General features: G+C 43.8%; 1 protein-coding gene across 4 annotated transcripts in view; it reads right to left on the bottom strand.

Annotated features, from left to right (window-relative positions):
* DAO (D-amino acid oxidase) overlaps positions 1-21,675 on the bottom strand; it is a 127,963-nt gene that overhangs the window by 73,279 nt on the left and 33,009 nt on the right. Inside the window, exon 1 of one of the 4 annotated variants that reach the window (XM_073672460.1) lies at positions 12,231-12,379. The exons of the other annotated variants lie outside the window; for them this stretch is intronic. The gene's annotated coding sequence lies outside the window, so the exon portion shown is untranslated. Of the gene's footprint in view, positions 1-12,230; positions 12,380-21,675 lie in introns of those variants that run through there. 4 annotated transcript variants of the gene reach the window in all.

The following is a 21,675-nucleotide window of genomic DNA, read 5'->3' as shown; positions in this document are numbered from 1 at the left end:
CACCTTCGGCCTGGGACAGCTTATAGTCTCACAGCTTTCAGTATCACCTCTATGCTCATGACACACAGATCTACCTCTCTGAACCTGATATCACCTCCTTGCTAACCAAAATCCCACAATGTCTGTCCGCTATTCCATCCTTCTTCTCTGCTAGATTTCTAAAACTTAACATGGACACAACAGGATTCATGATCTTTCCCCCATCTCATTTAACCCCCCCATCTGACCTATCCATCAAACTCAAGGGCTGCCCACTCTCTTCAGTCTCTCAAGCTCGGTGCCTTGGGGTAAACCTGGGCTCTGATTTTTCTTTCAGACCATATATCCAAGCCCTTTCCACTTCCTGCCTACTCCAACTCAAAAATATCTCCTGGATCCGCACATTCCTCAACCAAGAATCTGCAAAAACACTAGTGCACGCCGTCATCATCTCACACCTCGACTACTGCAACCTTCTGCTCTGTCGCCTCCCTTCTAACACTCTCACACCTCTCCAATCTATTTTAAAATCCTCTGCCCAACTAATCCACCTGTCCCTCCGCTATTCTCCAGCCTCTCCTCTCTGTCAATCCCTTCACTGGCTCCCTATCGCCCAGAGACTCAAGTTCAAGACCCTAACCTTGGCATACAAAATCATCCACAACCTGTCTCCTCAATACACCTGTGACCTAGTCTCCCGGTACTTACCTACACGCAACCTCCGATCCTCAAAAGATTTCCTTCTCTACTCTCCTCTTATCTCCTCTTCCCACAAACGCATACAAGATTTCTCCCATGCATCCCCCCTACTCTGGAACTCTCTACCCCAACATATCAGACTCTCTCCTACCATGGAAACCTTCAAAAGGAACCTGAAGACCCACCTCTTCCGACAAGCCTACAACCTACAGTAACCCTCTCTCCACCATACCGCTGTACGACCAGCTCTACCCCCACCTACTGTATCCGCAACAATCCATTGTAGACTGTGAGCCCTCGCGGGCAGGGTCCTCGCTCCTCCTGTACCAATCGCTGACTTGTATTGTTCAAGATTATTGTAATTGTTTTTGCTATGTATAACCCATTTTTCATATGTAAAGCGCCATGGAATAAATGCAACTGTACACCGGTCTTTTATAGCTCCATTGATTGCAACAGCCAAAAGGCCACTAGGGATTATGAAGCCACTGAATGTATCATTGATACTGGACACTGGCAATAAGGGTATAACACAAGAATGTAGTAGAAAACATCCGGATCTGGAGTGTTCTCACCAAACTAATGGTTTTTAGTGGAAATATGTTCAAACGTCTCATTGGCTGAGGGTCGTACAACAAGTATCAACACGCTGACATTTATTTACAAGCGCAAACTACTGAAGTTGTACTAGACCTCCTCTCACATTAGGTATTTGTGGCACGACCACAGCTAAGGATATGGGCAATAGCTTAAGTGAGATTTTTCTTTAATGGTTGAAACCATCTAATACAGTCACAGTATAAGATATGCTCCATTCTTTTTTTGCCAGGGATCTTGCTTTTACTTGCGTGCTCATTTTTGCATACATAGGTAAACAGCTACAGAAGAACTTCCCTTGTCTACGTGCCCTGTGTGATCTTTGGTGTAATGGGTGTGGCTGGAATTACTGGAACTCTTTGGCACTGTTCTTTATATTGTACTTTTTTATTTATATTTCACTTAGATCCTCTGCCATGTTTCCCATTGTCACAATGTTACTTGACATTGCATGCATGAAATGTACTCATGCTCGCCATGTCAACAAATTTCATCCAGCAGATCTTTCCTTCATGCAAAACCTAACATGTGGATTTCTGTATATATATATTATATATATATACAGTACAGACCAAAAGTTTGGACACACCTTCTCATTTAAAGATTTTTCTGTATTTTCATGACTATGAAAATTGTACATTCACACTGAAGGCATCAAAACTATGAATTAATACATGTGGAATTATATACTGAACAAAAAAGTGTGAAACAACTGAAAATATGTCTTATATTTTAGGTTCTTCAAAGTAGCCACCCTTTGCTTTGATGACTGCTTTGCACACTCTTGGCATTCTCTTGATGAGCTTCAAGAGGTAGTCACCGGAAATGGTCTTCCAACAATCTTGAAGGAGTTCCCAGAGATGCTTAGCAATTGTTGGCCCTTTTGCCTTCACTCTACGGTCCAGCTCACCCCAAACCATCTCGACTGGGTTCAGGTCTGGTGACTGTGGAGGCCAGGTCATCTGGCGTAGCACCCCATCACTCTCCTTCTTGGTCAAATAGCCCTTACACAGCCTGGAGCTGTGTTTGGGGTCATTGTCCTGTTGAAAAATAAATGATGGTCCAACTAAACGCAAACCGGATAGAATAGCATGCCGCTGCAAGATGCTGTGGTAGCCATGCTGGTTCAGTATGCCTTCAATTTTGAATAAATCCCCAACAGTGTCACCAGAAAAGCACCCCCACACCATCACACCTCCTCCTCCATGCTTCACGGTGGGAACCAGGCATTTAGAGTCCATCCGTTCACCTTTTCTGCGTCGCACAAAGACACGGTGGTTGGAACCAAAGATCTCAAATTTGGACAAATCAGACCAAAGCACAGATTTCCACTGGTCTAATGTCCATTCCTTGTGTTCTTTAGCCCAAACAAGTTTCTTCTGCTTGTTGCCTGTCCTTAGCAGTGGTTTCCTAGCAGCTATTTTACCATGAAGGCCTGCTGCACAAAGTCTCCTCTTAACAGTTGTTGAAGAGATGTGTCTGCTGCTAGAACTCTGTGTGGCATTGACCTTGTCTCTAATCTGAGCTGCTGTTAACCTGCGATTTCTGAGGCTGGTGACTCGGATAAACTTATCCTCAGAAGCAGAGGTGACTCTTGGTCTTCCTTTCCTGGGGCGGTCCTCATGTGAGCCAGTTTCTTTGTAGCGCTTGATGGTTTTTGCAACTGCACTTGGGACACATTCAAAGTTTTCCCAATTTTTCGGACTGACTGACCTTCATTTCTTAAAGTAATGATGGCCACTCGTTTTTCTTTATTTAGCTGCTTTTTTCTTGCCATAATACAAATTCTAACAGTCTATTCAGTAGGACTATCAGCTGTGTATCCACCAGACTTCTGCACAACACAACTGATGGTCCCAACCCCATTTATAAGGCAAGAAATCCCACTTATTAAACCTGACAGGGCACACTTGTGAAGTGAAAACCATTTCCGGTGACTACCTCTTGAAGCTCATTGAGAGAATGCCAAGAGTTTGCAAAGCAGTCATCAAAGCAAAAGGTGGCTACTTTGAAGATGTGACGCCCAGCTGCGCTTGGTATCACAGATCCTAGAAGAGTGCATTGAAGGATTCCTCCACAAGAGGCCCCCATAAACATTCACACATCTCCACCTTCCACCTAAGACCACCAGAGGGAGCCCGTTAGGGATACATAAAGGGAAGGTGGAGCCAGGCAGTTCAGTCTGTTGAGAGAGTTCCTGCAGTAGAGAAGCCTGAGAGAGGTCAGTCTGCAGTGGAGTACGGTCCAGACTCAGTTGTAGCTCAGAATAGTGAGCTTTAGGTGTGCCGGCACCATAAGATCGGTGAAGCGCGGCAAGCTGCCGTTAGTGTGTATAGCCTAGTGAGGGCCCGAGTAGGCCGAAGGTGAGTGGAGAGTTAGTACATAGGGGGCAGAGGAGCTTAACTAGCTCACCCCGAAGAATTTACCGGACACCGGGTCCGAAGCTTACCGGGATCTCTATGACCCAGTAAGGCATAACCGGAATCCGTGGAGAACTATAAGTCCCAGGATCGCTAAAGTGCTGACACGTAACAGAGCCAGGAGACACATAGGCCCCGCAAGCTGAGGAGCGTGTACTCCAAGGAAAGGCCCTACCACAAGGTCAGCCAGTGCAGGACAGAGACAAAGTTAGGCCTAGCTCCAGGCAGGTGAGAAACTTATTACGCAGACGCAAGTAACAGGAGGCCCTACACCCGCTCATTGGGGAGGATCTTGACATGCACCCTTCACCCTACAGTGCTCCGGTACGTGCCTGAATTTCCATCAGTAAAAGGTACTGAAGTGACTATCGTGTCTGTCCCTGTTCTTGCTCTGACCCGGCTGGGTCTCGCCTGTCCTGCATCCCCCTCTCCGTACACTGCCCTGAGGCCTCAGCTCCACCTGTGGGGAGCTATACCATCGAGCTGCCTTATCACTGGCCTCAGTGGACTGCCGCAGCGCTGGTGATTCTCACCAGGAACCACAGGTGGCGTCACGAACTTTCATAAGATTAACATCTATCAACGCTTTTAAAGAGTGACCCCAGGATACAGGCCCGGGAGCCGACCACCGCGACATCCCCAAGGCCAGGCAAAGTCCCGGCTACCGAGTCATCCCCATCCCCCTGGGCTAGTCAAAGAACCTAGAATATAAGACATATTTTCAGTTGTTTCACACTTTTTTGTTAAGTATATAATTCCACATGTGTTAATTCATAGTTTTGATGCCTTCAGTGTAAATGTACAATTTTCATAGTCATGAAAATACAGAAAAATCTTTAAATGAGAAGGTGTGTCCAAACTTTTGGTCTGTACTGTATATATATATATATACTGTATACAGTATATTGTAAGGTGGCTAATGGTCGTGTAGTCAATGGGAAGTATGTATCACAGAGATGGCTGGTCTCTGAGATGTAACCCGGTGTATTTTCTCTAGTGCGCGCATGCATTAGGAGGACTAATTGTTGCACCTGGGAGCCGGGGTACGGGTTGCTAAGAGAAAATGGGCGGTTCCAGCAACCCACATACCTCACCTCTGGGTGTGGTTAACAGCCTATAAAATGGAGGCTGCTGTTTGCCACATGGTCTGTGTGTCTGGAGGGAGAAGGCCTCCTGAGTGTGGTTGGCTCCAGTCCGGGCCAGGATACTAGACACTACGCAGCCTGTGTGCCCACAAGGCTGATTAAGCAGAGACTTGCTTAAGGACACCTTACTTTGTTTGCCTGAACTAAAGGCTTTATGTTTTCTTTTCTTGCTTGTTGGTTTATGAAGCAATAAACTGACATGGACTCTTAAAGAAACATGCTCCCTGTTTTTCTCCCGTTACACCCAAGTGAGTAAAACCCCTACAATATATATATATATATATATATATATATATATATATACACACACACACAGGTGCATTTCACAAAATTAGAATATCATCAAAAAGTTAATTTATTTCAGTTCTTCAATACAAAAAGTAAAACTCATACATTATATAGAGTCATTACAAACAGAGTGATCTATTTCAAGTGTTTATTTCTGATAATGTTGATGATTATGGCTTACAGCCAATGAAAACACAAAAGTTATTATCTCAGTAAATTAGAATACTTTATAACAGCTTGAAAAATGTTTTTAAAATCCAAAATGTTGGCCTACTGAAATGTATGTTCAGTAAATGCACTCAATACTTGGTCAGGGCTCCTTTTGCATCAATTACTGCATCAATGCGGCGTGGCATGGAGGCGATCAGCCTGTGGCACTGCTGAGGTGCTATGGAAGCCCAGGTTGCTTTGATAGCAGCCTTCAGCTTGTCTGCATTGTTGGGTCTGGTGTCTCTCATCTTCCTCTTGACAATACCCCATAGATTCTCTATGGGGTTAAGGTCAGGCGAGTTTGCTGGCCAATCAAGCACAGTGATACTGTTGTGTGTAAACCAGGTATTTGTACTTGTGGCAGTGTGGACAGGTGCCAAGTCCTGCTGGAGAATGAAATTTCCATCTCCAAAAAGCTTGTAGGCAGAGAGAAGCATGAAGTGCTCTAAAATTTCCTGGTAGACGGCTGCGCTGACTTTGGTCTTGATAAAACACAATGGACCTACACCAGCAGATGACATGGCTCCCCAAACCATCACTGATTGTGGAAACCACACTAGAGCTCAAACAGCTTGGATTCTGTGCCTCTCCACTCTTCCTCCAGACTCTGGGACCTTGATTTCCAAATGAAATGCAAAATTTTTTTTGCATTTACTTATTGTGTCAATGACTGCCTTCTGGAGATCTGTCAAGTCAGCAGTCTTCACATGATTGTGGAGCCTACTGAAACAGACTAAGGGACCCTTTTAAAAGCTTAGGAAGCCTTTGCAGGTGTTTTTTGTTAATTATTCAAATTTACTGAGGTAATGACTTTCGTGTTTTCATTGGCTGTAAGACATAATCATTAACATTAACAGAAATAAACACTTGAAATAGAGTCTCTGTTTGTAATGACTCGATATATGAGTTTCACTTTTTGTATTGAAGAACTGAAATAAATTAACTTTTTTATGATATTCTAATTTAGTGAGATGCACCTGTGTGTATGTATATATATATATATATATATATATATATATATATATATACACACAGTTGTGCTCAAAAGTTTACATACCCCAGCAGAATTTTTCCTTTCTTGGCCTTCTTTCAGAGAATATGAATGATAACAAAAAAAATTTTTGTCCACTCATGGTTATTGGTTGGGTGAAGCCATTTATTGTCAAACTACTGTGTTTTCTCTTTTTAATCTTAATAAAAACATCCAAATGACCCTGATCAAAAGTTCACTTACCCCATTTTTTAATACCGTGTATTGCCCCCTCTAACATCACTGACAGCTTGAAGTCTTTTGTGGCAGTTGTGGATGAGGTTCTTTATTTTCTCAGATGCCCATTCTTCTTGGCAAAAAGCCTCCAGTTCCTGTAAATTAATGGGCTGTCTAGCATGAACTGTGCGCTTGAGATCTCCCCAGAGTGGATCAATGATATTGAGGTCAGGAGACTGAGATGGCCACTCCAGAACCTTCACTTTGTTCTGCTGTAGCCAATGACAGGTCGACTTGGCTTTGTGTTTTGGATCGTTGTCCTGTTGGAACGTCCAAGTACATCCCATGCGCAGCTTCCGGGCTGCTGAGTGCAAATTTGCCTCCAGTATTTGCTGATAACATGCTGCATTCATCTTTCCTTTAACTTTTACCAAGTTTCCTGTGCCTTTGTAGCTCACACATCCCCAAAACATCAGTGATCCACCTCCGTGCTTTACTGAAGGAATGGTGTTCCTTTCATCATAGGCCTTGTTGACCTCTCTCCAAATGTAACGTTTATGGTTATGGCCAAAAAGTTCAGTTTTAGTCTCATCACTCCAAATTACCTTGTTCGAGAAGTTTTGAGGCTTGTCTCTGTGCTGTCTGGCGTATTGCAGGCAAGATACTTTGTGGCATTTGCGCAGTAATAGCTTTCTTTTGGTGACTCCTCCATGCAGCCCATTTTTCTTCAAGTGCCTCTTTATTGTGCATCTTGAAACAGCCACACCTCTAGTTTTCAGAGAGTCCTGAATTTCAGCTGATGTTATTTGTGGGTTTTTCTTTGCATCCCGAACAATTTTCCTGGCAGTTGTGGCCGAAATTTTTTTTGGTCTACCTCACCATGGTTTGGTTTTTACAGAGCCCCTGATTTTCCATTTGTTAATCACAATTTGAACGCTGCTGACTGGCATTATCAATTCCTTGGATATCTTTTTGTATCTCTCTCCTGTGTTATACAGTTCTACTACCTTTTCCTTTAGATCCGCTGACAATTCTTTTGCTTTCTCCATGACTCACAATCCAGAAACAGTGGCTGGATGAAAGATGCAAGAGTCTGTCTGGATCCCAGAAACCCACTCAGCTTTTATGCACACACACAGATTACAAGCAAACAGGTCACAGGTGAGGATGTTACCTTTAGTAGCCATTCAAACCCATTTGTGTCAAATTCTGTGCATGTTATCAGGCCAAAATCACCAGGGTATGTGACCTTTTGATCGGGGTCATTTGGATGTTTTTGGTTGTCATTAAGATTTAAAAAGAGAAAACACAGTAGTTTGACAATAAATGGCTTCACCCAACCGATAACCATGAGTGGAGAAAAATTTTTTTTGTTATCATTCATATTCTCTGAAACAAGGCCAAGAAAGGAAAAATTCTGCCGGGGTATGTAAACTTTTGAGCACAACTGTATATATATATATATATATATATATACACACTGCTCAAAAAAATAAAGGGAACACTCAAATAACACATCCTAGATCTGAATGAATGAAATATTCTCATTGAATACATTGTTCTGTACAAAGTTGAATGTGCTGACAACAAAATCACACAAAAATCATCAATGGAAATCAAATTTATTAACCAATGGAGGCCTGGATTTGGAGTCACCCCCAAAATTAAAGTGGAAATACACACTACAGGCTGATCCTACTTTAATCTAATGTCCTTAAAACAAGTCAAAATGAAGCTCAGTATTGTGTGTGGTCTCCACGTGCCTGTATGACGCCCTACAATGCCTGGGCATGCTCCTGATGAGGTTGCGGATGGTCTCCTGTGCGATCTCCTCCCAGACCGGGACTAAAGCATCCGCCAACTCCTGGGCAGTCTGTGGTGCCACGTGATGTTGGTGGATGGAGCGAGACATGATGTCCCAGATGTGCTCAATCGGATTCAGGTCTGGGGAACGGGCGGGCCAGTCCATAGCTTCAATGCCTTCATCTTGCAGGAACTGCTGACACACTCCAGCCACATCAGGTCTGCCATTGTGCTTCATTAGGAGGAACCCAGGGCCAACCGCACAAGCATATGGTCTCACAAGGGGTCTGAGGATCTCATCTCGGTACCTAATGGCAGTCAGGCTACCTCTGGCGAGCACATGGAGGGCTGTGCGTCCCTCCAAAGAAATGCCACCCACACCATTACTGACCCACTGCCAAACCGGTCATGCTGAAGGATGTTGCAGGCAGCAGATTGCTCTCCACGGCATCTCCAGACTCTGTCACATCTGTCACATGTGCTCAGTGTGAACCTGCTTTCATCTGTGAAGAGCACAGGGTGCCAGTGGCGACTTTGCCAATCCTGGTGTTCTGTGGCAAATGCCAAGCGTCCTGCACGGTGTTGGGCTGTGAGCACAACCCCCATCTGTGGACGTCGAGCCCTCATACCATCCTCATGGTGTCGGTTTCTAACCGTTTGTGCAGACACATGCACATTTGTGGCCTGCTGGAGGTCATTTTGCAGGGCTCTGGCAGTGCTCCTCCTGTTCCTCCTTGCACAAAGGCGGAGGTAGTGGTCCTGCTGCTGGGTTGTTGCCCTCCTACGGCCCCCTCCACGTCTCCTGGTGTACTGGCCTGTCTCCTGGTAGCGCCTCCAGCCTCTGGACACTATGCTGACAGACACAGCAAATCTTCTTGCCACAGCTCGCATTGATGTGCCATCCTGGATGAGCTGCACTACCTGAGCAACGTCTGTGGGTTGTAGATTTCGTTTCATGCTACCACGAGTGTGAAAGCACAACCAACATTCAAAAGTGACCAGAACATCAGCCAGAAAGCATTGCTACTGAGATGTGGTCTCTGGTCCCCACCTGCAGAACCACTCCTTTATTGAGGGTGTCTTGATAATTGCCAATGATTACCATCTATTGTCTATTCCATTTGCACAACAGCATGTGAAATTGATTGTCAATCAGTGTTGCTTCCTAAGTGGACAGTTTGATTTCACAGAAGTTTGATTTACTTGGAGTTATATTCTGTTGTTTAAGTGTTCCCTTTATTTTTTGAGCAGTATATATATATATATATATATATATATATATATATATATATATATATATATACAGACCAAAAGTTTGGACACACCTTCTCATTTAAAGATTTTTCTGTATTTTCATGACTATGAAAATTGTACATTCACACTGTAGGCATCAATACTATGAATTAACACATGTGGAATTATATACTTAACAAAAAGTGTGAAACAACTGAAAAAATGTCTATATTCTAGATTCTTCAAAGTAGCCACCTTTTGCTTTGATGACTGCTTTGCACACTCTTGGCATTCTCTTGATAAGCTTCAAGAGGTAGTCACCGGAAATGGTCTTCCATTAATCTTGAAGGAGTTCCCAGAGATGCTTAGAACTTGTTGGCCCTTTTGCCTTCACTCTGCGGTCCAGCTCACCCCAAACCATCTCGATTGGGTTCAGGTCTGGTGACTGTGGACGCCAGGTCATCTGGCGTAGCACCCCATCACTATCCTTCTTGGTCAAATAGCCCTTACACAGCCTGGAGATGTGTTTGGGGTCATTGTCCTGTTGAAAAATAAATGATGGTCCAACTAAACGCAAACCGGATGGAATAGCATGCCGCTGCAAGATGCTGTGGTAGCCATGCTGGTTCAGTATGCCTTCAATTTTGAATAAATCCCCAACAGTGTCACCAGCAAAGCACCCCCACACCATCACACCTCCTCCTCCATGCTTCTCGGTGGGTACCAGGCATGTAGAGTCCATCTGTTCACCTTTTCTGCATCCAGTGGTTGGAATCAAAGATCTCAAATTTGGACTCATCAGACCAAAGCACAGATTTCCACTGGTCTAATGTCCATTCCTTGTGTTCTTTAGCCCAAACAAGTCTCTTCTGTTTGTTGCCTGTCCTTAGCAGTGGTTTCCTAGCAGCTATTTTACCATGAAGGCCTGCTGCACAAAGTCTCCTCTTAACAGTTGTTGTAGAGATGTGTCTGCTGCTAGAACTCTGTGTGGCATTGACCTGGTCTCTAATCTGAGCTGCTGTTAACCTGCGATTTCTGAGGCTGGTGACTCGGATAAACTTATCCTCAGAAGCAGAGGTGACTCTTGGTCTTCCTTTCCTGGGGCGGTCCTCATGTGAGCCAGTTTCTTTGTAGCGCTTGATGGTTTTGCAACTGCACTTGGGGACACTTTAAAAGTTTGCCCAATTTTTCGGACTGACTGACCTTCATTTCTTAAAGTAATGATGGCCACTCGTTTTTCTTTACTTAGCTGCTTTTTTCTTGCTATAATACAAATTCTAACAGTCTATTCAGTAGGACTATCTGCTGTGTATCCACCTGACTTCTGCACAACACAACTGATGGTCCCAACCCCATTTATAAGGCAAGAAATCCCACTTATTAAACCTGACAGGGCACACCTGTGAAGTGAAAACCATTTCCGGTGACTACCTCTTGAAGCTCATCAAGAGAATTCCAAGAGTGTGCAAAGCAGTCATCAAAGCAAAAGGTGGCTACTTTGAAGAACCTAGAATATAAGACATATTTTCAGTTGTTTCACACTTTTTTTGTTAAGTATATAAATCCACATGTGTTAAATCATAGTTTTGATGCCTTCAGTGTGAATATATTTTCAAAGTCATGAAAATACAGAAAAATCTTTAAATGAGAAGGTTTATCCAAACTTTTGGTCTGTACTGTACATACACACAGTATATATGTAGTGGTAATCGGACTGCACTCAGATGACATTGGATGACATCAAAGTGCAGTCTGACTCGTAGACCTGTATGCACTGCACTGCCCCATATTATAACGTTGGGTCGTATTATATGGCAGTGTGAGCGTACCCTAATAGGACTAAAGGGGCCCTGATCTGCTGAACACCCACCAGTCTATAAGTTATCGCTTATAAACCCGTTATAACTTATCTTCACTAGACAATGCCTTTAATGAAAGCCATGAAAAAAAAACATGTATATTATTTTCAATGTGTTTCAAATTAAACACTATCATAAATAAGCCATACGTATCAAAAAAATGATTTAGTGCTTCAGTTCAAACTTTTGCATTAAAAGTCTAAAAAAAATGTTACAATACACATTGGTAGATATAATATTAGAAACAATAACCTTAACAGCATGAAGACTTTGTTCACATTTACGTCAGAGCCTACATCACAGATTCTGACAGATCTGTCAGGAAGAATAGCGTGGCAGGCACTGGTGGTATCTGGTGGTATCTGGTGGCATGCAGCTCACTTTTGAAAACAGAAACTATGATGCAGTTGTGAACAGAAACTTATAATAGTAATGACCGCCTATGGTTTATATAGAGGTATGAAAAATTACAACTCAAACTATACTCCCTGAGGATAATTTTGCATTCTTTATTATTTTGCATTGAATTTTAGTTCGTATTTTAATTTAATAGCATGCAAAGCAATAAAAAAATTTAGTGATAGAAAATAAAGACACAACATACAGTGCTGCATGGGAAAGAATTGCTGGCATAGCTTCTAAATAAACAGATCAAGCTATTGTGTAACCTTATCAGTACAATACATGCCACTCCAAGAACAAGGAAATAATCACTGGACACAAGGTACACAACACCCAAAATGTCCAGCACATGTATTATTATTATATTCTATAAGGTAACTCTACTCACTTTTCTCTCCACTAGATTAGGATGTTTTGCTGTAAAACTGTGTCACTGGATGTTGTGTGAGATTACTTATTCATAATCCTATGGTATTAATGGGCATTCACATTACTCCACCCGTATGCCACAGTGAGCCACATCCCTACTCCTGTTATGCATGCAGAATTTAAGATTTAAAGGCACCTGAGATATGAACAGGATTTCACTTTTATTTATTCCATCTGATACAAATTTACTGTGTAGTTTCAGACATATTTGGCAAGAACTGGTGATATTGAACACTGCTTCTTCTTCCTCCTCAGTTCCATCAGAGTCATCAGCATAAAGAACTCTGGAAAATAGCAAAGGTTAAAGGGAACCTGTTAACTTGGAAAACTCTGTACCTGCAGATATAGGGTTAATCTGCAGGTGCATAGCATTACAATGATGCCTGGATGGCTTACTGAGAGTGCGGCTACATGGAGAAAAGTAACTTATTTCCTCCCAGCAGCCACCAGCTTTCAGTCATGGGAACGGTGCAAGGAGTAGCTACAGTCACTGCACACAGCACCACTCACTATACTTTGAAAGGGGGCTATAAGCACATCTCATCACTTTGATTGCCAGCTAGCAGTGTGTATGTGCAGTGCGTGCTGTCAATCAAGTACTAGGGGGTGCTTACAGTTGTTGCTCTGAAGCCGCTCTGGGCATGCCCCCATGATTGATAGTCGGTTGTTCTCGGGAGGCTAAAAGTTATTTTTCTCACGGTAGCCGCACTTGCAGTAAGGCAGCATTGTGACGTTATAAACTTGTAGATTAAGCCCAATGTCTGCAGGTAAATAGTGTTTTACTAGATGACAGGTTTCCTCTAAAAACATCTAAAATGTCACACAAGGTGAGGGAAAAACTAAGTGCAACACAAGGGAAAGGGGGAGTAGAGATCCCTAGGCAGATCTAATATCACCCTGCCTACCCTATCGTCCCTATATAGGTTCCACACATATTGCTGAGCAGGAACCTAAGCCCTGAATGTCCCTAGAGCTTGGCCCTAGATAGGGAGGGGACAGGGTGATCACAAGTCAAGCCCCACTACAAACTAAAGACAACAAGGTAGACAAACAAAGGGGGTACACTTAGCTTGAGCAGACACCAGAGAGATAATGCCAACTGTCCTCCAAGGGCACCAGAGAAGAAACTAGAAGACTGCTAGTGCTCCAAGCCTACACAGAGGTACATAAAACTATCACCGGCGACTCTCTGGAGAAACTGAAACTATTTAACTACCCAGCAAGGGTGTGTCAATCAGCAGCAGAAGGTGGAAGTCGCTGCTGGGTCCTAAAGAAAGGAGGATATACCTATACTACAGAGATGAGGGAATCAAGAAAGCGTCTGCAATGCCAAGCGCAGTGACCTTCTACAGCTGACTCCAGAGCGACTGTCTATCACACCTGACATAAATACAGCCGTTCTATGGTATAGGTGTGAAGCACCTGAGTCACTTATCGTGGTCAAGCCAAGGAGGTGAGGAAGTGAAGGAGTCCAAGGTGAAATGCCAGGAGGATACATCATAGACAAGGGGATAATACAAATCGATAGTCAAAGGCACAGAGTCATGGGGTCAGGAAACCAAGGTCAGAGTGCGTCAAAGCAAAAGGGGTAATACAAATGGGTAGTCAAAAAGGCAAATCCAAGGTCAAGAAACAAAGATCAGAATATCAGAATACATAGCACAGAGCAAACACACTACTGAGCTTAAAGCTACAACTGGCAAGGTCTGATAATAGCCAGCCAGCTAAATAGCCAGGTAATCACCCAAAACGGGTGACACCTGGAAGACCCTGCAGGCCTGGCCAGATTGGGCAGTTGAGCTATCAATCATAATACCGACAGCCCAGAATACCCCTGCCTCAGATTGGGATGTCACTCACAATACTGACAGCTCAGCACGCCCCTATCCTATAGAGCTGTCATTCACAGCATGGTGGGATCGTGACAAAATTCATACTTGTGTGTGAATATCTAACACGCCTCATGTTACTTTTCGTACTTGCTATTTTTTGTATTCTTGTCATGCTTAATAAATGTCATGTTTGCACTTGGTAGCACTTTGTATCTGAACATATACAGATACCGACTGATGACCGGTTCATGCAGCGTTACATGAATACCTTCATTTCTTATAATGATGGCTGCACCATACACTCCTAGCCCTTTTTACCTTCTGAGTCCCCACTACTTTCGTGTAGATTAAACCTAAGATAAAAACAAACCTTACGATATGTCAAATGACGTAAATGTGAATAAGGGCCGAGCATGACCGAGATCCCGACTAATGGACACCCGGCCATAGGGAGCTGTATAAACGTAATGTCCAGCTCAAAGAAAAGGGAGGCCACGCCTTTATTTGCACAGAGTGACAAAAACAAAACCCGAAAGAAATGAACTGGAATATAAATTGATATACAGTGCATTGTAAAAGTATTTGGCCCCTTGAACTTTTCTACCTTTTGCCACATTTCTGGCTTCAAACATAAAGTTATAAAATTCTAATTTTTGGGGGAAGAATCAACAACAAGTGGGACACAATCGTGAAGTGCAACGAAATTTATTGGATATTTTAAACTTTTTTACCAAATTAAAAACTGAAAAGTGCAGCGTGCAATATTATTCAGCCCCTTTACTTTCAGTGCAGCAAACTCACTCCAGAGGTTCAGTGAGGATCTCTGAATGATCCAATGTTCTCCTAAATGACTGGTAATGATTAGTGTTGAGCATTCCGATACTGTAATATCGGGTATCGGCCGATATTCGCGGTATCGGAATTCCGATACTTAATTCCGATACTTTTACAATATCGGATACCGGAATCGGAAGTTCCCATAATGCCTGCGCTCTGCAGTGTCTGTGAAGGATGACAAGTTGGATGGCAGCGCGATCCAGCCTGTCATCAGAATGCCATCCCAGCGGGGGAGAATTCTCCTGATTGTTTAAAAGCCGGCGGGCGGTATAAAGCCGCCGGCTTTTAAACAATCACACAGCCCCATACTGCTTCCCCGCAGCCTCCCACCCCGATCCTCCGCTCCCCTCGCCACCTCCCATCCCGATCGTAAGTTAGGACCGGGCGGGGATCGCAGCTCCAAGGAGCGGGGAGTGAAGGACCCGGGCGGGGAAGCCGGCAGTGAAAAGACTTCACCGCCGGCTTTCCCGTTCTGTGCTGCGCTTTCCCGCCGGTTATTTCAAATGAACAGCTGAGGTATCAGCTGATGCCGATCAGCTGTTCATTTGAAGTCGCCGCGGTGCCCTCAGAGGGTTCATGTGAGTTCATGCTTGACTGCATGAACTCACATGAACTTTCCCACGGCCGCACAGGTCAGCCACACCTCCCAGACCATCAGCCCGTCATGATTAGTGTGTGTGCGGGGTGTGTGTGCGGGGTGTGTGCGCGATGTTTGTGCGGGTGTGCGCGGTGTCTGTGCGATGTGTGCGGGTGTGTGCGGTGTCTGTGCGGGTGTGTGCGTGCAGGCAGACATAGGCCGATGTGACACTGCTACTCCCATCGGCCTATGTCTGTCCCCCGTCCACTCCTGCCAGCAGGATCAGCTCGATGGGAGCAGTAGTTCCCATCAGACTGATCCTGCTATTTAAATTGCCCTACTGTGTCCCCAATAAATGTTAAATACATGTCATTGGTGGCCAGTGGTTACCTACAATAAATTAGTTCATACATTACCTGTCCCCGCCGATCGCCACCTAAAATAAAGTAAAAAATAAAAAACTACACCTATACTCACCTAGACACCTAATTCCCCGAAGCCATCGTTCTCCTGTAATAAAATATAAAATAATAAACCACAACCTTATCCTTACCCCTCCGTAGTAGTCCACGAGTGTCCCACGAAGATCTCCAGTTCAGAGCAGCCACATAGAATGTGACCGCTCTGAACCGCTGCCGCCGCTAGAATGACGGGGCCGTAAGGGTTCACCGGAGTTCAGGCAGCGCTGCTCCGGTTAGCTCCTTTACGGCCCTGCTGTATCGTGAGAAATTCCCACGGTACAGCAGTGCCGTAAAGGAGGTCTCCGGAGCTGCGCTGCCTGAATGCACTCCGGTGACCTCAGTCAGTGGCTCCCGCTGCCGGGAGCGGACGTGTTCCCGGCAGCGTGAGCTTACAGCAACCATGCACAGCTGTCACCATCTCCAGATGTGACAGCTGTGCATGGGAGATCAGCGCAGGAACGTGGACAGGTAACTATTATTTTTAGTAAACTAAGAATTAAATAAAATTGTGTGATTTATTTCAAATAAATTATTTTTTTTTGGGTGTAGTGTGTTTTTTCTTTTTAACACTTTGTAGGTTAGTAATGGGGGTGTCTTATAGACGCCCATCATTACTAACCTGGGCTTCATGGCAGCTGGCGCTGACATGAACCCCACCACTATTACCCCCTGCCACCGCACCAGGGCAGCGTGGAAGAGCGAGGCTAAGTGCCAGAGTTGGCGCATCCTATGGGGCGGCTGACGACTGGTGTTTCTAGCCTGGGAGGGGGCCAATATTCATGGCACCCTTCCTGGGCTATTAATATCAGCCCCCAGCTGTCTGCCTAGCCTTTGCTAGCTATTAAAATAGGGGGGACCCCACGTCATTTTTTTGGGGGGGGTCCCCCATTTTAATAGCTAGTAAAGGCTAGGTATTCAGCTGGGGGCTGATATTAGTAGCCTGGGAATTTCCGTGGGTTTTACCCCCTTCCCAGGCTTCAAACATCTGCCCCAGCCATCTGCTTAACCTCCGCTAGAGACTAAAATTATGGGGGATCCCACGCCATTTTTTTTTAAAATAAATCCATTATTTTAACACTAAATGACATTTGAGGAGTTAATAAAGATGCAGTCCCTAAATTATTATTTATTTTTTAATTAATTTTTCCCAAAACTTTTGACGTGGGCTTCGCCATATTTTTGTATGCCAGCCAGGTACAGCATCCAGCTTCTATGACGCGCCATTTTCCGGGGCGGCTGCGGACTGCAATTTTCAGTGGGGGGCAGAAAGCTTGGGCCTCCCTGCGCTGCAGATTCCATCCCCCAGCTGCCTAGTTGTACCTGGCTGGACACAAAAATAGGGAGAAGCTCCACGTTTTTTTTTTTTTAATTATTTCATGAAATTCATGGAATAATTAAGAAAAAAAGGGCTTCCCTATATTGTTGTGTCCAACCAGGTACAAATAGGCAGCTGGTGGTTGGGGGCAGCCCGTTCCTGCCTGCTGTACCTGGCTGGGCCCAAATATAGTGCAAAGCCCCACGTCAATTTTTTTTTAATTATTTCAGGAAATTCATGAAATAATTAAAAAAAAATTATGTGGGGCTTCGCCCTATATTTGTGTCCAGCCAGGTACAGCAGGCAGGAACGGGCTGCCCCCAACCACCAGCTGCCTATTTGTACCTAGCCGGACACAACAATATAGGGAAGCCCTTTTTTTCTTAATTATTCCATGAATTTCATGAAATAATTAAAAAAAAAAATACGTGGGGCTTCGCCCTATTTTTGTGTCCAGCCAGGTACAACAAGGCAGCTGGGGGCTGGAATCCGCAGCGCAGGGAGGCCCACCCGCTGCAAATCACAGCCAGACACTGAGGAGTGGAAGTATGCCTGCGCTTCTCAGTGTCTGCGGGATGACAGGCTGGATGGCAGCGTTCTGCTGCGGTCCAGCCTGTCATCTCGATGTAGCAGAGCTGGAGCCGTCGTGGGAGCCATGGAAAGGTAAGGATCATGTTGCTTTATTATTTTACTTTTATTGCAGGAGATCGTTGGCTTCAGCTGGAATGGGCGTGATGGTAAGTATGGTTTAATTTAGAACAATAAAGAATTGTGTCTTTATTTCAATTAAAGGACTTTATTCTGGGTGTTTGTGTTTTCTTTTAACTTTGACTATGGGGTTAGTAATGGGGGTGTCTTATAGACGCCTCTCCATTACTAACCTGGGCTTGATGTCAGCTGGCATTATAAGCTGACATCAACCCCAACCCTATTACCCCCTGCCACCGCACCAGGGCAGCGTGGAAGAGCGAGGCTAAGTGCCAGAATTGGCACATTCTATGGATGCGCCATTTCTGGGGCGGCTGACGGCTGGTGTTTCTAGCCTGGGAGGGGGCCAATATTCATGGCACCCTTCCTGGGCTATTAATATCAGCCCCCAGCTGTCTGCCTAGCCTGTGCTAGCTATTAAATTAGGGGGGACCCCACGTTATTTTTTTGGGGGGGTTCCCCCAATTTAATAGCTAGTAAAGGCTAGGTATTCAGCTGGGGGCTGATATTAGTAGCCTGGGAAGCTCCGTGGGTATTACCCCCTTCCCAGGCTTCAAACATTTGCCCCAGCCGTCTGCTTAACCTCCGCTAGAAACTAAAATTAAGGGGAACCCCACGCCAATTTTTTTTTAAATAAATCCTTTATTTTAACACTAAATGACAAGTACAGTAACCAACACTGTCCCTGTACTTCATATATATGTGACTGACATGTTTCTATCTATCTAATCTATGTGTGAAGCTCTATTCTGTCTGTTATAAATTGTCGGGTACCGCTGCTGAATTGCCGGCCGGCTTTCTTAAAGAGACGGTGCATGAAAACACTATTATTTTTTTAAATACGGTAAATCCTTTACACTAAATGACAAGTACAGTAAGCAACACTGTCACTGTACTTCTTATATATGTGGCTGACATGTTTCTATCTATCTAATCTATGTGTGAAGCTCTATTCTTTCTGTTATAAATTGTCGGGTACCGCTGCTGAATTGCCGGCCGGCTTTTTTAAAGAGACGGTGCACGAAAACACTAATATTTTTTTTAATAAATCCTTTACACTAAATGACAAGTACAGTAAGCAACACTGTCACTGTACTTCATATATATGTGACTGACATGTTTCTATCTATCTAATCTATGTGTGAAGCTCTATTCTTTCTGTTGTAAATTGTCGGGTACCGGTGTATGCCGCTGATGAATTGCCGGCTTTTCATGTCATTCTACATTATTCTTAGTTGTTTTACTTCATGTAGAATTAACCTACAAGGAAAGAAAGGGTTTATTTTCATTCCGATATTTGTGTCCCATTGACTTGCATTGGTTTCCGGTATCGGAATCGGCGATATCCGATACTTTTTGGGTATCGGCCCGATCCAATCCGATACGATATTTCCTGATATCGGAAGGTATCGCTCAACACTAGTAATGATGAATAGAATCCACCTGTGTGTAATCAAGTCTCCGTATAAATGCACCTGCTCTGTGATAGTCTCAGGGTTCTGTTTCAAGTTCAGAGAGCATCATGAAGACCAAGGAACACACCAGGCAGGTCCTAGATACTGTTGTGGCGAAGTTTAAAGCCGGATTTGGATACAAAAAGATTTCCCAAGTTTTAAACATCTCAAGGAGCACTGTGCAAGCGATCATATTGAAATGGAAGGAGTATCAGACCACTGCAAATCTACCAAGACCCGGCCGTCCCTCTAAACTTTCATCTTGAATAAGGAGAAGACTGATCAGAGTTGCAGCTAAAAGGCCCATGATCACTCTGGATGAACTGCAAAGATCTACAGCTGAGGTGGGAGAGTCTGTCCATATGACAACAATCAGTCGTACACTGCACAAATCTGGCCTTTATGGAAGAGTGGCAAGAAGAAAGCCATTTCTCAAAGATATCCATAAAAAGTCTCATTTGAAGTTTGCCACAAGCCACCTGGGAGACACACCAAACATGTGGAATAAGGTGCTCTGGTCAGATGAAACCAAAATCAAACTTTTTGGCCACAATGCAAAACGATATGTTTGGCGTAAAATCAACACAGCTAATCACCCTCAAAACACCATCCCCACTGTCAAACATGGTGGTGGCAGCATCATGGTTTGGGCCTGCTTTTCTTCAGCAGGGACATGGAAGGTGGTTAAAATTTATGGGAAGATGGACGGAGCCAAATACAGGACCATTCTGGAAGAAAACCTGTTGGAGTCTGCAGAAGACCTGAGACTGGGACGGAGATTTATCTTCCAACAAGACAATGATGACAAACATAAAGCAAAATCTACAATGGAATGGTTTAAAAATAAACGTATCCAGGTGTTAGAATGGCCAAGTCAAAGTCCAGACCTAAATCCACTAAACAGACAAAACCTAATATAAAACAAAAATGAGCACATACCCTGCAGTAAATAAATAGCAATAGTGCATGAATATAATATAGGGTACGCAGTTAACATTGTTTTGATAAAAAAAAATGTAAAAGCCAAAAAATAGCAATATTTTGGGATCCGCTCCATGACATTCCGGTATATGTTTGAGGGAGCCTTTATTACTATATATAGAATGAAAATGTTCACGGAAGCGGATAAACAGAGGTCGGATAGTTTTACCAATATAATAATATTGACAGGGACAGAATATTCCGTAAATTACAATGCTCAGATTCTGTTTCCTGAATCTGAGCATTGGTCACAGCCGTCAGAATCTGAGTAGGAAGTAGAGGTGTATTTTAACAATCGATAATTACCTTCTGTGTTGGGAATAACCTTTCATTCAACATTAATGGGTATGTTCTAAAAGAAGGTAGAAATTGTCTTTGTTTCATGGATTGCCCTGGCAGCGGAGCAGTTAGACCATATCCAGTTCTGCCAATTTTTTTTTTTTACCCCATTCCATTCACAGTGAAGAATCAGACCATACAGATGCATAAGTCTGGTAGTTGTGTGAAAAAAAAAAAGATTTTTATAAATTCAGACTATTTGTAAAATTTGTTCATATATAATTTGGGATGCATTGGAGCAATAAAGAGAACTTATTTTCTGATGGTGTACATGTATAATCAACCTTTAGCTGCTGATATAAAGCTGACACATTGCGGTCTGCAGTATGCTGAAGGTCCATGAAAACGGGTTACAAGAGTTGTCCACCCTTGTGCTTAAAGTCTACAGTTACTCTATGTCACTGCAGACTTGCGACTCCTCACAGAGTGCACTGTTCGCGCTGCAAAGATTCTCCAGTGCCGGGAGCAGGTGGGCGCATTACGATTTGCATGCATGCGGTCACGTGCCCACTAGTGAATTGAGCAAATTAATTGAGCAAGGCCGTATACGTCTAGTCGGAATGTGGCCGGAAGTATGCATATGGCTGCCAGCTCATGGTCCCAGCACTGGAAAATCCTGATAGCACACACTGTGAGGATTCACAAGTCTGCAGTCACACAGAGTGACTGCAGACTTTAACCACAAATCTGGACAACCCCTTTAAGTAGTAGTATGAATATGGTTGGGTCATTATTTAGTTAAAAAAAGATTTAGCCCATTCTTATTCAGATTTGGTGATGAGGAAGATGAGGGTCAGGGTCAAGCAGCAGATCACAATTTTGGCTATATGGATCCAAGTTATTGAAATTAATAGGAGTGGATCTGCAGTACCCTGGTGTGGCCACTATACAGTTGACGGA

The sequence above is a fragment of the Phyllobates terribilis genome, unplaced genomic scaffold (genome assembly GCF_046119375.1).
Source record: "Phyllobates terribilis strain yellow unplaced genomic scaffold, ASM4611937v1 Scaffold_1__5_contigs__length_1240528914, whole genome shotgun sequence".
NCBI lineage: Eukaryota > Metazoa > Chordata > Amphibia > Anura > Dendrobatidae > Phyllobates > Phyllobates terribilis.
This window is presented reverse-complemented; position numbering and strand designations above follow the sequence as displayed.